General features: G+C 50.4%; 1 long non-coding RNA gene across 1 annotated transcript in view; it reads left to right on the top strand.

Annotated features, from left to right (window-relative positions):
- Positions 1-13149, top strand: part of LOC146007499 (uncharacterized) — a 76499-nt gene that overhangs the window by 16662 nt on the left and 46688 nt on the right. The gene's annotated exons all lie outside the window — the stretch shown is intronic.

Below are 13149 nucleotides of genomic sequence, written 5' to 3'. Positions count from 1 at the left end.
GGGCGGTACAGCGGGTGACTCTGCATGAGAGCCCGGCTAGGTGACTGGATAGTGTAACACGTGTAGAGTAGGGAGCAGGCCTATTACACCTGCAGGGGGCGGTACAGAGGGTGACTCTGCATGAGAGCCGGCTAGGTGACTGGATAGTGTAACACGTGTAGAGTAGGGAGCAGGCCTATTACACCTGCAGGGGGCGGTACAGAGGGTGACTCTGCATGAGAGCCCGGCTAGGTGACTGGATAGTGTAACACGTGTAAAGTAGGGAGCAGGCCTATTACACCTGCAGGGGGCGGCACAGCGGGTGACTCTGCATGAGAGCCGGCTAGGTGACTGGATAGTGTAACACGTGTAGAGTAGGGAGCAGGCCTATTACACCTGCAGGGGGCGGTACAGCGGGTGACTCTGCATGAGAGCCCGGCTAGGTGACTGGATAGTGTAACACGTGTAGAGTTGGGAGCAGGCCTATTACACCTGCAGGGGGTGGCACAGCGGGTGACTCTGCATGAGAGCCGGCTAGGTGACTGGATAGTGTAACACGTGTAGAGTAGGGAGCAGGCCTATTACACCTGCAGGGGGCGGTACAACGGGTGACTCTGCATGAGAGCCCGGCTAGGTGACTGGATAGTGTAACACGTGTAGAGTAGGGAGCAGGCCTATTACACCTGCAGGGGGCGGTACAGCGGGTGACTCTGCATGAGAGCCCGGCTAGGTGACTGGATAGTGTAACACGTGTAGAGTAGGGAACAGGCCTATTACACCTGCAGGGGGCAGTACAGCGGGTGACTCTGCATGAGAGCCCGGCTAGGTGACTGGATAGTGTAACACGTGTAGAGCAGGGAGCAGGCCTATTACACCTGCAGGGGGCGGTACAGCGGGTGACTCTGCATGAGAGCCGGCTAGGTGACTGGATAGTGTAACACGTGTAGGGTAGGGAGCAGGCCTATTACACCTGCAGGGGGCGGTACAGCGGGTGACTCTGCATGAGAGCCCGGCTAGGTGACTGGATAGTGTAACACGTGTAGAGTAGGGAGCAGGCCTATTACACCTGCAGGGGGCGGTACAGCGGGTGACTCTGCATGAGAGCCCGGCTAGGTGACTGGATAGTGTAACACGTGTAGAGTAGGGAGCAGGCCTATTACACCTGCAGGGGGCGCTACAGCGGGTGACTCTGCATGAGAGCCCGGCTAGGTGACTGGATAGTGTAACACGTGTAGAGTAGGGAGCAGGCCTATTACACCTGCAGGGGGCGGTACAGCGGGTGACTCTGCATGAGAGCCCGGCTAGGTGACTGGATAGTGTAACACGTATAGAGTAGGGAGCAGGCCTATTACACCTGCAGGGGGCGGTACAGCGGGTGACTCTGCATGAGAGCCGGCTAGGTGACTGGATAGTGTAACATGTGTAGAGTAGGGAGCAGGCCTATTACACCTGCAGGGGGCGGCACAGAGGGTGACTCTGCATGAGAGCCGGCTAGGTGACTGGATAGTGTAACACGTGTAGAGTAGGGAGCAGGCCTATTACACCTGCAGGGGGCGGTACAGCGGGTGACTCTGCATGGGAGCCCGGCTAGGTGACTGGATAGTGTAACACGTGTAGAGTAGGGAGCAGGCCTATTACACCTGCAGGTCAGTGTCCATTCTGGTGTCCCTGTAGTACACTAGCGTTATATTGTAGCTGTATAATTACCGATGGATGATTCCCTGAGAGTGGAGGAATTGTATCCCGCAGATGATCTCAGCAGCGTAGAACCTGTAAATGGGAAATAGGTTATATTACAGCACAGCATGGCTGAGAGATTTCCAGCCAACACTCCCCACATTCCCTAACAACGTCCCTGTTTTCTATTCCCATCTGCCCCATGTAACGTGTCTGTTCCTGTAAGGCTGTAGTTACATCACTGAGGCTACTGACTGAGTATGCAGTCACATGATCATGGCCATTGGGGAATAGAAGCCGCAGTCACATGATCATGGCCATTGGGGAATAGAAGCCACAGTCACATGATCATGGCCATTGGGGAAGAGAAGCCGCAGTCACATGATCATGGCCATTGGGGAAGAGAAGCCGCAGTCACATGATCATGGCCATTGGGGAAGAGAAGCCGCAGTCACATGATCATGGCCATTGGGCATTAGAAGCCGCAGTCACATGATCATGGCCATTGGGGAAGAGAAGCCACAGTCACATGATCATGGCCATTGGGGAAGAGAAGCCACAGTCACATGATCATGGCCATTGGGGAAAAGAAGCCACAGTCACATGATCATGGCCATTGGGGAAGAGAAGCCGCACACATACATGTGACACAGATGTCCAGCAGTCCTGCGTAACTTCCCAACCTCCCATATACTACAGACAGCATCAGTGACCTCTCATATACTACAGACACCACCAGTGACCTCCCATATACTACAGACACCACCAGTGACCTCCCATATACTACAGACAGCATCAGTGACCTCCCATATACTACAGACACCACCAGTGACCTCTCATATACTACAGACAGCATCAGTGACCTCCCGTATACTACAGACAGCATCAGTGACCTCCCATATACTACAGACAGCATCAGTGACCTCCCGTATACTACAGACACCACCAGTGACCTCCCATATACTACAGACACCACCAGTGACCTCCCATATACTACAGACACCACCAGTGACCTCCCATATACTACAGACAGCATCAGTGACCTCCCATATACTACAGACAGCATCAGTGACCTCCCATATACTACAGACAGCATCAGTGACCTCCCATATACTACAGACAGCATCAGTGACCTCCCGTATACTACAGACACCACCAGTGACCTCCCGTATACTACAGACACCACCAGTGACCTCCCATATACTACAGACAGCATCAGTGACCTCCCATATACTACAGACAGCATCAGTGACCTCCCATATACTACAGACAGCATCAGTGACCTCCCATATACTACAGACAGCATCAGTGACCTCCCATATACTACAGACAGCATCAGTGACCTCCCGTATACTACAGACAGCATCAGTGACCTCCCATATACTACAGACAGCATCAGTGACCTCCCATATACTACAGACAGCATCGGTGACCTCCCGTATACTACAGACAGCATCGGTGACCTCCCATATACTACAGACAGCATCGGTGACCGCCCATATACTACAGACAGCATCAGTGACCTCCCGTATACTACAGACACCACCAGTGACCTCCCATATACTACAGACAGCATCAGTGACCTCCCATATACTACAGACAGCATCGGTGACCGCCCATATACTACAGACAGCATCAGTGACCTCCCGTATACTACAGACACCACCAGTGACCTCCCATATACTACAGACAGCATCAGTGACCTCCCATATACTACAGACAGCATCGGTGACCGCCCATATACTACAGACAGCATCAGTGACCTCCCATATACTACATACACCACCAGTGACCTCCCATATACTACAGACACCACCAGTGACCTCCCGTATACTACAGACAGCATCAGTGACCTCCCATATACTACAGACACCACCAGTGACCTCCCATATACTACAGACAGCATCAGTGACCTCCCGTATACTACAGACAGCATCAGTGACCTCCCGTATACTACAGACAGCATCAGTGACCTCCCATATACTACAGACAGCATCGGTGACCTCCCATATACTACAGACACCACCAGTGACCTCCCGTATACTACAGACACCACCAGTGACCTCCCATATACTACAGACACCACCAGTGACCTCCCATATACTACAGACACCACCAGTGACCTCCCATATACTACAGACAGCATCACTGACCTCCCATATACTACAGACACCACCAGTGACCTCCCGTATACTACAGACACCGCCAGTGACCTCCCATATACTACAGACACCACCGGTGACCTCCCATATACTACAGACAGCATCAGTGACCTCCCGTATACTACAGACACCACCAGTGACCTCCCGTATACTACAGACACCACCAGTGACCTCCCATATACTACAGACAGCATCACTGACCTCCCATATACTACAGACAGCATCAGTGACCTCCCATATACTACAGACAGCATCAGTGACCTCCCATATACTACAGACACCACCAGTGACCTCCCATATACTACAGACAGCATCAGTGACCTCCCTTATACTACAGACAGCATCGGTGACCTCCCATATACTACAGACAGCATCAGTGACCTCCCATATACTACAGACAGCATCAGTGACCTCCCATATACTACAGACAGCATCAGTGACCTCCCATATACTACAGACACCACCAGTGACCTCCCATATACTACAGACAGCATCAGTGACCTCCCATATACTACAGACAGCATCAGTGACCTCCCATATACTACAGACAGCATCAGTGACCTCCCATATACTACAGACAGCATCAGTGACCTCCCATATACTACAGACAGCATCGGTGACCTCCCGTATACTACAGACAGCATCGGTGACCTCCCATATACTACAGACAGCATCGGTGACCGCCCATATACTACAGACAGCATCAGTGACCTCCCGTATACTACAGACACCACCAGTGACCTCCCATATACTACAGACAGCATCAGTGACCTCCCATATACTACAGACAGCATCGGTGACCGCCCATATACTACAGACAGCATCAGTGACCTCCCGTATACTACAGACACCACCAGTGACCTCCCATATACTACAGACAGCATCAGTGACCTCCCATATACTACAGACAGCATCGGTGACCTCCCATATACTACAGACACCACCGGTGACCTCCCATATACTACAGACAGCATCAGTGACCTCCCGTATACTACAGACAGCATCACTGACCTCCCATATACTACAGACACCACCAGTGACCTCCCATATACTACAGACAGCATCAGTGACCTCCCATATACTACAGACAGCATCAGTGACCTCCCATATACTACAGACAGCATCAGTGACCTCCCTTATACTACAGACAGCATCAGTGACCTCCCGTATACTACAGACACCACCAGTGACCTCCCATATACTACAGACAGCATCAGTGACCTCCCTTATACTACAGACAGCATCACTGACCTCCCATATACTACAGACACCACCAGTGACCTCCCATATACTACAGACAGCATCAGTGACCTCCCTTATACTACAGACAGCATCACTGACCTCCCGTATACTACAGACAGCATCGGTGACCTCCCATATACTACAGAAACCACCAGTGACCTCCCATATACTACAGGCCACATCGCTCTACATTATTCAACCTGGTGCTTTCACACTGCAGAATATCCCAGGTTGCTGCGTGTGTACAATAACCCGGGTTATTCAGAGCAGTCACAGCATGATGCAAATGCAGGAACTCAGAATAATATAGATATATACTAGAACACAAGTGAACACACATCCTTATATGCATTATATATGTAATTATCCACAGACAAAACACAAATGGCTCAAAACCGCTATAATCCAGTAAGTAATAAATAATAGCAGCGGTGCCGCGTGTTGGGACGGCTGTAGCGCAGTAATGATCGGCTCAGCCGGTCGGGCCGCTTGTCATTGAGCACTGGCGGGGGGCAGCGGGCCAGGCCCACCCCTAATTCTATACGCCGGCTATTTCTGTACATCAGAGGAGCCCTTTCCACCACGTAACAAATGGGCAGTGACACTACATCATCTATCATTAGGTGGCATTACACCAGGTTATCCTGTGCCCTGACCTTGCGCTGGCGATGTCCAGGCGCCCTTCTCTCTGGAGGAGTTGCTGGAGGTCTCCACCGCTGGCGTATTCCATGCCCAGCAGCACGTGCTCCTGTTACAGTATAATAAGTACACGCGTGTCAGCTGCGGAGCTCGCTATAATGGTATGTATCATGTAATATCATAAGATAATGTAATAATGAGGAACGGGAGGAGCACGTAGCAGAGAGGAGAGTATTGCTAATAGCCACCTGACCCTTAGCAGGGTTCCCAGGTTAGGACATGCCACCCACATAGCCTGCATACAGTGAGGATAGATGTATGTGTGTGGGTATGCGGCAGTCACAGCAGTACTGTACCTTGGTCTGCAGGGCAAAGTGGGCATGGACGAGAAAGGCGCTGCCAGCTGCCAGTTGTAGCACTCTGCTCTCCACCAACACTTGCTCCCGGGCCTCCTCTAGCAGGTCTCTCTTGCTGATGATCTTCACTGCCAGATGCTGCCCACCACAGGCATCTGCTGCCAGCAGGACTCTCCCAAAGCTGCCTCGGCCGATCTGATGGCAGAAGGAAAGTCTTCGGATGGTGCGTGAGACTTCCTGTGCGAGACAGGCTGGCTGAGCGTTGCTGGGGCCTAATGGTATGAGGGAGGGCGATACGAGACATCACCATTTACTATATAGACTGTAAGTTACTATTACACCAACCAGGATGACTGCTATAGGAGCGGAAACCGGATTCGCAGAGATTATTTATAAATCATTTTACTCATTGGTGGGGTAATTAGTATAATAAATCAGTGACTGAGGCTTCCTCCTCAGGGGCGGTTCCCCATAATCCTGTCATCCAATCACAGCTCATACACACCCTGCCCCTGAGTAACACAGCGCCACAGTACACATAGCGGCTCCGTGGCAGAGACACACTGCACAGTAACACGTGTGGTGTCATTGGGGCCTTACACAGTCCGCATACGTGTTGTGGAGTAGGTAGGACATGTAAGGTTTGGCTGCAGTCCCCGGGGCCCAGTGTTACAGCCCAGGTATATCAGCCCTTATTATTAATCATTACAGACACTGCCACGTGTAAGTGCTCCTGGGTTACCAATAAGGGAAATACCACTTATATAGATTCTGATGCAAGTAACTTATCACAGCGGGAATACATTTGTTACTCTGCTGGTAAATGGTGGAGAAATGCCCCAGCCTTCCCGCTGTGTCTGGGACAAATCCCTCATTTTGATCATTGTGGGGCAAATGTACTAAGCCTTAGGGAGCGTTGCAGGCTGGGTTTCAAATATGGCAGGAGCTGATTGGTTGAGGCTTAATCTCTCTCTCTCCAAGGTTTAGTACCCCCCACCCCCACCCCAAAATCAAAATTAAGAAATTGCAGGAGCGGGATCCTTAGCTACAAAATGGTGACACCCAGTACACAGCTAAGGGGGTGGAGCCAGGTACAAAGTGGTGACACCCAGTACACAGCTAAGGGGGTGGAGCCAGGTACAATGTGGTGACGCCCAGTTACACAGCCAAGGGAGCAGAGCCAGTTAGCATATAACATCCACTATCACTTTCCTGCCCAATGGGAGCAATAGCCATCATTATCTGTACCAGCGATTTGCCATACATTATTATATGTGTATTATTATACTGTAGTACAGGTCCCAGTAGCCATGCATAGTGTGTATATGGGGATAGTGTGTGTATGTATGATTACTCAGGTGTGTGAGTGTAAATGACAATGGTTTCCCCTACCTGCTCTGTCCTGAGCACAAGCAGCGCTGGTCTTCTCCTCCTCATCCGAGTCCTCCACGATCCTCCTCGTCTTCTTTCTCTTCTTGCTGATGGTCTTCTCCTCTTCCTCCTCATCCGAGTCCTCCACGATCCTCCTCGTCTTCTTTCTCTTCTTGCTGATGGTCTTCTCCTCTTCCTCCTCATCCACGATCTTCCTCGTCTTCTTTCTCTTCTTGCTGATGGTCTTCTCCTCTTCCTCCTCATCCGAGTCCTCCACGATCCTCCTCTTCATCCTCGTGCTGATGTTCTTCTCCTCTTCAGCCGCAGTCCTACTTACCTCCATCTTCGCGCTGATGTCCTTCTCCTCCTCACCAGCCACGATGCTCCTCTCCTCCATCCTCCCGCTGATGTTCTTCTCCTCCTCACCAGCCGCGATGCTCCTCTCCTCCATCCTCTCGCTGAGGTTCTTCTCCTCGTCTTCCTCCAAATCAAAATTTCTGAAAATCTCTGTCCGTTGTCTCTCTCTTGCGCAGTGGCTCCCACCTCTCACCTTCAGCCGTCCACAAGTGGCAGTTGGTGAGAGTAAACAGACTGGTTGCTATGACAACAGCATGGGCAGTTGGCTGCCCATGATTTCTGTACAGTGCATTCGTGGCACATGTGTATGAGCATTAAACATCCATGTGGATGGGGGGGGGGGGGGTGATACGGGGACAGGGGAATGATTATTGGGGTACAGAGGGGTTTCCTGGCTCATGGGGTGGCAGGATAACAATGTATTAAACTCCCTAGCAGCTGATAACCTAAACATGTAATATATATATATATAACCAGTGGCGGCTGCAGCACAGTTCAAGATGTAAATAGGGGAGCCCCACCCACTGCCAGTGAGTCCCATACAGTGATATATGAAATGGCGGTTGGGGAGGTTCCCCTATTGGAATTTTGGACTGTGCCCCTCCTCTGGAGCCACCACTGTATATAACATACACATATATATGCCACTCTGTGTGATGGCAGCAGTGCGGCATTGGGAGGGGTTAGATTTACGTGTGACATGTAATGTAAATGTCCTGAATGGAAGCTATGGTGGTGGATGGAGGAACGGACAGGGAATGAGCACAGACACATACAATGTCCACAATGAGCGCACCCAAATCATCTCTATCATTATAGCAGCACCTGAGTGTTGTTCTGTACCTCCTCCTAATCCTCAGCAACCAGCCCCATAACAGCGGCTGCTGTAAGGATCCTCTGACCGGAGGCCGGTGTGAGAGACCCCTAATGCCCAACCAGATGCTATTGTGGTGACAGCCTTACACCCTAGGGTGTGCACCAGCCCGCAGGTTATGGGTTATAGTTACTATACGGCCGGACTGCTGCGGCTGTTATAGTGGTAATTTGGGGGAATGATCGCCCAGTCTGGATACATAGGCCCCTAATGTTACACCCATCCCACATGTAATGCTGCAGCATGTACTGTGGTGACGGTGGCAGCAGCTGTGTGATATGTCTCCTGTCTATGGTGGAAATGCTGACACACAGGGAATGTGCATTGTGTGTGTCTGTACCTGCAGCGTCTCCTATCTGTTATTAGGGGGAAGAGCAGGTGACATGTAGGTGACAGTCGTGGGGAATATGGGGCCTTATATACAGCGGTCCCTGTTCTCCTCTCAGCGGCAGCTATAACTCCCACTGATGGGTTATCACCGCTAGTAACACGGCTGCTACACGCATGTGATAAACTTTCATTACACTGTATGTATCACAGATGGTGTATCCAGGGATGATACAAGTAACATGTACTGTATGTCATCTTACACATCACACGGGGGGAGAACACTGTATTCCTTGGTCCTGTGACGTGTTTAGGCCATAAAATGGGTACTTGTTTCCTAGCACGGCGCCCACTACGCAGTGCTGTGCGATGCGATGTCCGAGTTAACTGCACAGGAGTGCTTATACCATAAAATATCGCATAGCATCGCATGACAGGAAATGCAATGCGATATGTCATTGTACAAGCACCCATGCCATGAGATATGATGGGTGCTTACAATGACATGTGATGCTATGTGATGTGTGCATAGTATGTGATGTGATGGCTGCTTACAATTGTAAACACCTTCACCTACGCCATTGTTTAGCGTCAACCCCAGTATCCACGCCCCCCCCCGAAGTGTGGCGAGCGGCGGCGGAACGCGTCCTTTTCATACCCCCACTACCCACGTTGGGGTGGAGCTGATTTTAGCCCGAAGCGTGGCGAGCACAGCGATCCCCGGGAGGGGACGCGGAATACATGTAAAGTAATCCGCTTCCCCTCGCAGGGCTCGCTGCGCTTGCCACACTATCTAAAATCAACTCCACACCAACGTGTATAGTGGTGGTATGAAAAGGCCGGAGGACGCATTCCGCCGCCCCTCGTGTGCTTCGGGATGGCGTGGATAGTGGTGGTGTTTTATTAACACATTTACCCCTGCAAAATCATGCAACTGACACAGTAATGATGACATGTGTTGACTAAGAAGTATCATTTACTGCAAAAACTAATAAACCATAATATAACAGGTATACAAACAATTGAATTAAAACAGGAAAGATTAATTAATAGCATGTAATTAAGATCAAATAATTAAATTGTCCTTCGGTAGCAGTGTCAGGGTGTGGGGGATACGTTCAATAGGGTCATCCCCACCCAAAGTTTTCTGCCACATGAATTCTTCCAAATATGATTGCAACATGTGCCTTGCGGTGCCCCGATGACGTTTATTGCGCCATTTACATGCGCCCCACATCCTTTCAGTGTTCTGCATATGTACCCCCGTTGATGGGTCAATGAAATTGTATCTGTGGTTCACCTGGGCGTGCTCGTATCTGGCCAATCGCAGCTGGTCTGTGCTGTACGCCCTCCAGCAGTCTGTATATATTGTAGATCCAGGCTCTACGTTGTCCATTATAGCCGACATTAATGTGCTGGCATCGCGGGTGGCCACCTTTGTCAAGAAACACTGCCCTGTTTCCCTGCAGATTCCCCCGGATACCCACTGCTGGGGTAACATCCGGACTACATTGCTTTGCCTCCTGACAAATAAGGTCTCGTCCACCTCTACTATGCGGTCTGGCCCACCAATACAGCGTTGCGGCTGTGCCATTAGATCCATCAAGCAGGCCTCCCGCATCCACTTATTGTACAGTACTGCAGTCTTCTTGGACATATCAAGCTGCTGCTGGCAGTACTCTACCGAGGTAATCTCCTGCGCCCAGGAGTAGATAAACCTCACCAATGTCAGGAAGGGTAAGCGGCACCCGTGGAAAAAGTGTGCCGCTCGAAGGCTTGCCTTTAGCCGACAAACCTTCACATGGCACCGCCACATACCTTCCTTGAGACTCAGCCGCATACTGTGTCCATTGGCGCAATTCGCCGCCACCGGCAGAAGATGATTGCGCTAGAAGAATTCAATTGCCTCCGCCTCAGCCTGCGGCAATGAAATGAAAATTCTGCGCAGTAACCATATCAGTCGAAATAAGCAAATCACCAAGAATCAATCACTAGCTCACAAATGCACGTCTACTTCTCTCACAAAATCACCTCAGAGTGATTTCTGTGAGGATGTGACAGGGGGCAGGATTACCAGTGAGCCAGGGAGCGGGAGACAGTGAGCGGGAACGGGAGTGACTGAAATCGCATCGCACGCATCGTATGACACTATATTGCGGCATGCGATGCGATGCAATTTCACTATGTTTGCGTACGTTAAAAATGTGGGCGCCGTGCTAGGAAACAAGTACCATAAAATGTTCTTAGTATAAGAGTCAGACTGTGCTATAATCTCATACAGTTACTATGGGCCTTATTCTAGTTCACTCTTTCTGCCAAAATCCTTCTTAGATGGACAAAACCATGTGCACTGCAGGTGGGGCAGATGTAACATGTGCAGAGAGAATTAGATTTGGGTGAGTTATTTTGTTTCTGTGCAGGGAAAATACTGGCTGCTTTATTTTTACACTGCAATATAGATCTCACTTTGAAGTAAAACCCCACCCAAATCTAATTCTCTCTGCACAAGTAACATCTGCCCCATCTGCAGTGCACATGGTTTTGTCCATCTGAGATGGAATTTGTCAGAAAGAGTGAACTAGGATAAGGCCCTATATTCCCAGTACTCATTGGAGGTTATTCTGGTTAATTCGTACGCATTTGCACGCAGCTGTCCGAATGGAACCCACATGCCGCGAAGGCACGCCTATGACACATGCCAACGTGTTCGATCGCAACAACCGGCTACGGGGAGTGGCCTCAAACTGCACGCACGCTTAACTGTTCATTCGCGCATCGGCGTGTACACAAGGTCAACCACTGAGCGTGCGAACGAACAGGCTGTGCTTGCAACCCATTCTCATCCCATTAACTCATTGCCCTCATTTCATTGTGTTTATTGGATCCAATTTACGAGTTCACTGCCCAGTTAATAATAGCAAGTAATTGCACTTAATCCTGTATCCATGTCGACTGTGTTGACATTCTGGGGAAAAAAAAACTGTAAAAAAAACCATGTCGACCTTTTGATTGTTGACCTAGACCAGGCATGTCCAAACTGTGGCCCTCCAGCTGTTCTAAAACTACACTTCCCAGCATGCCTTGCCATAGTTTTAGCATTCCCTACTAGCAAAACTGTGGCAAGGCATGATGGGACTTGTAGTTTCACAACAGCCCGAGGGCCAAAGTTTGGACATGCCTGACCTAGACCATGTCAACCTAATGCTTGTGTTGACCTACTGACTTGTCGACCTTGCAGTATGTCCACCTAGTGGTGTCAACCTAATGACTGTCCACCATCTTTAGGTCGACCATACATTCCATACCCCAATATATCGGCCAGTGTGTACACTGCTCACCTGCTTATGATTTGGCACTTGAAATTATACATGCAATAAATTGCATGCGATTCATTGCATGTATATCCCTGGGGAGCTGGCAGTGGGGTCCCTGTGGTGGGCAGCGTGGTCCCTGTGGTGCTGGTCAGCTGGTCCGTGCGGTGTATGGGAACTAAGTGAGTAGCGCTATTCGCCGGGCGGCAGCGCGGGAAGTGCTGCTGAATTTGAAAACACTGGCCGGACACTGATTGGCTGAGATTCAGCCAATCAGCATTCAGCCAGTGTTTTCAAATTCATCAGCACTTCCCGTGCCACCGCCCGGCGAATAGCGCTACTCACTCAGTTCCCATCCGCCGGACCCGCTGACCAGCGCCGCAGGGAGTCAGAACCCCACTGCCCGCCCCACGCCGCTCCCAGCCACCGTGTCAGAGGTCCCAGGACGGGTGGTCGGACGGCCAACAGGTACGACCACCTGCTCGGGTCCGATGCGCACGGGACCTGAGGGAGCATCAAACCGAGCCGATTTGGGAAGATTTCACGGCCCGATTGTTCGCAATCGGCCCAAATTGGCTCGGTGTATGGGCGAGTCGAGACTAGTATATTGTTTGGTATATTTCCACACATGACATAAGCTTCAATTTTCTTGCTGCGGAGCCAACAAGTTTTGGACGATATTGTTTTGGATGACGATATTTCCCAGAAGCTTTTCGCATTAGTATTTTAGATGTTTATAAGGAACAATTTGGATGTTGACTCCCTTTGCTGCCAGATCTTACCATTACCTCTTGCTTCAGGGAGTTAGGTTATTTCTATATTGCCCTGATCACTAGCGATGTGTTTTCATTTTC

Source organism: Crinia signifera, chromosome 6 (assembly GCF_055691185.1).
Source record: "Crinia signifera chromosome 6, ASM5569118v1, whole genome shotgun sequence".
Classification (NCBI taxonomy): domain Eukaryota; kingdom Metazoa; phylum Chordata; class Amphibia; order Anura; family Myobatrachidae; genus Crinia; species Crinia signifera.
The sequence above is the reverse complement of the archived record's forward strand: the minus strand, read 5'-3'. Positions and strand labels throughout refer to the sequence as shown.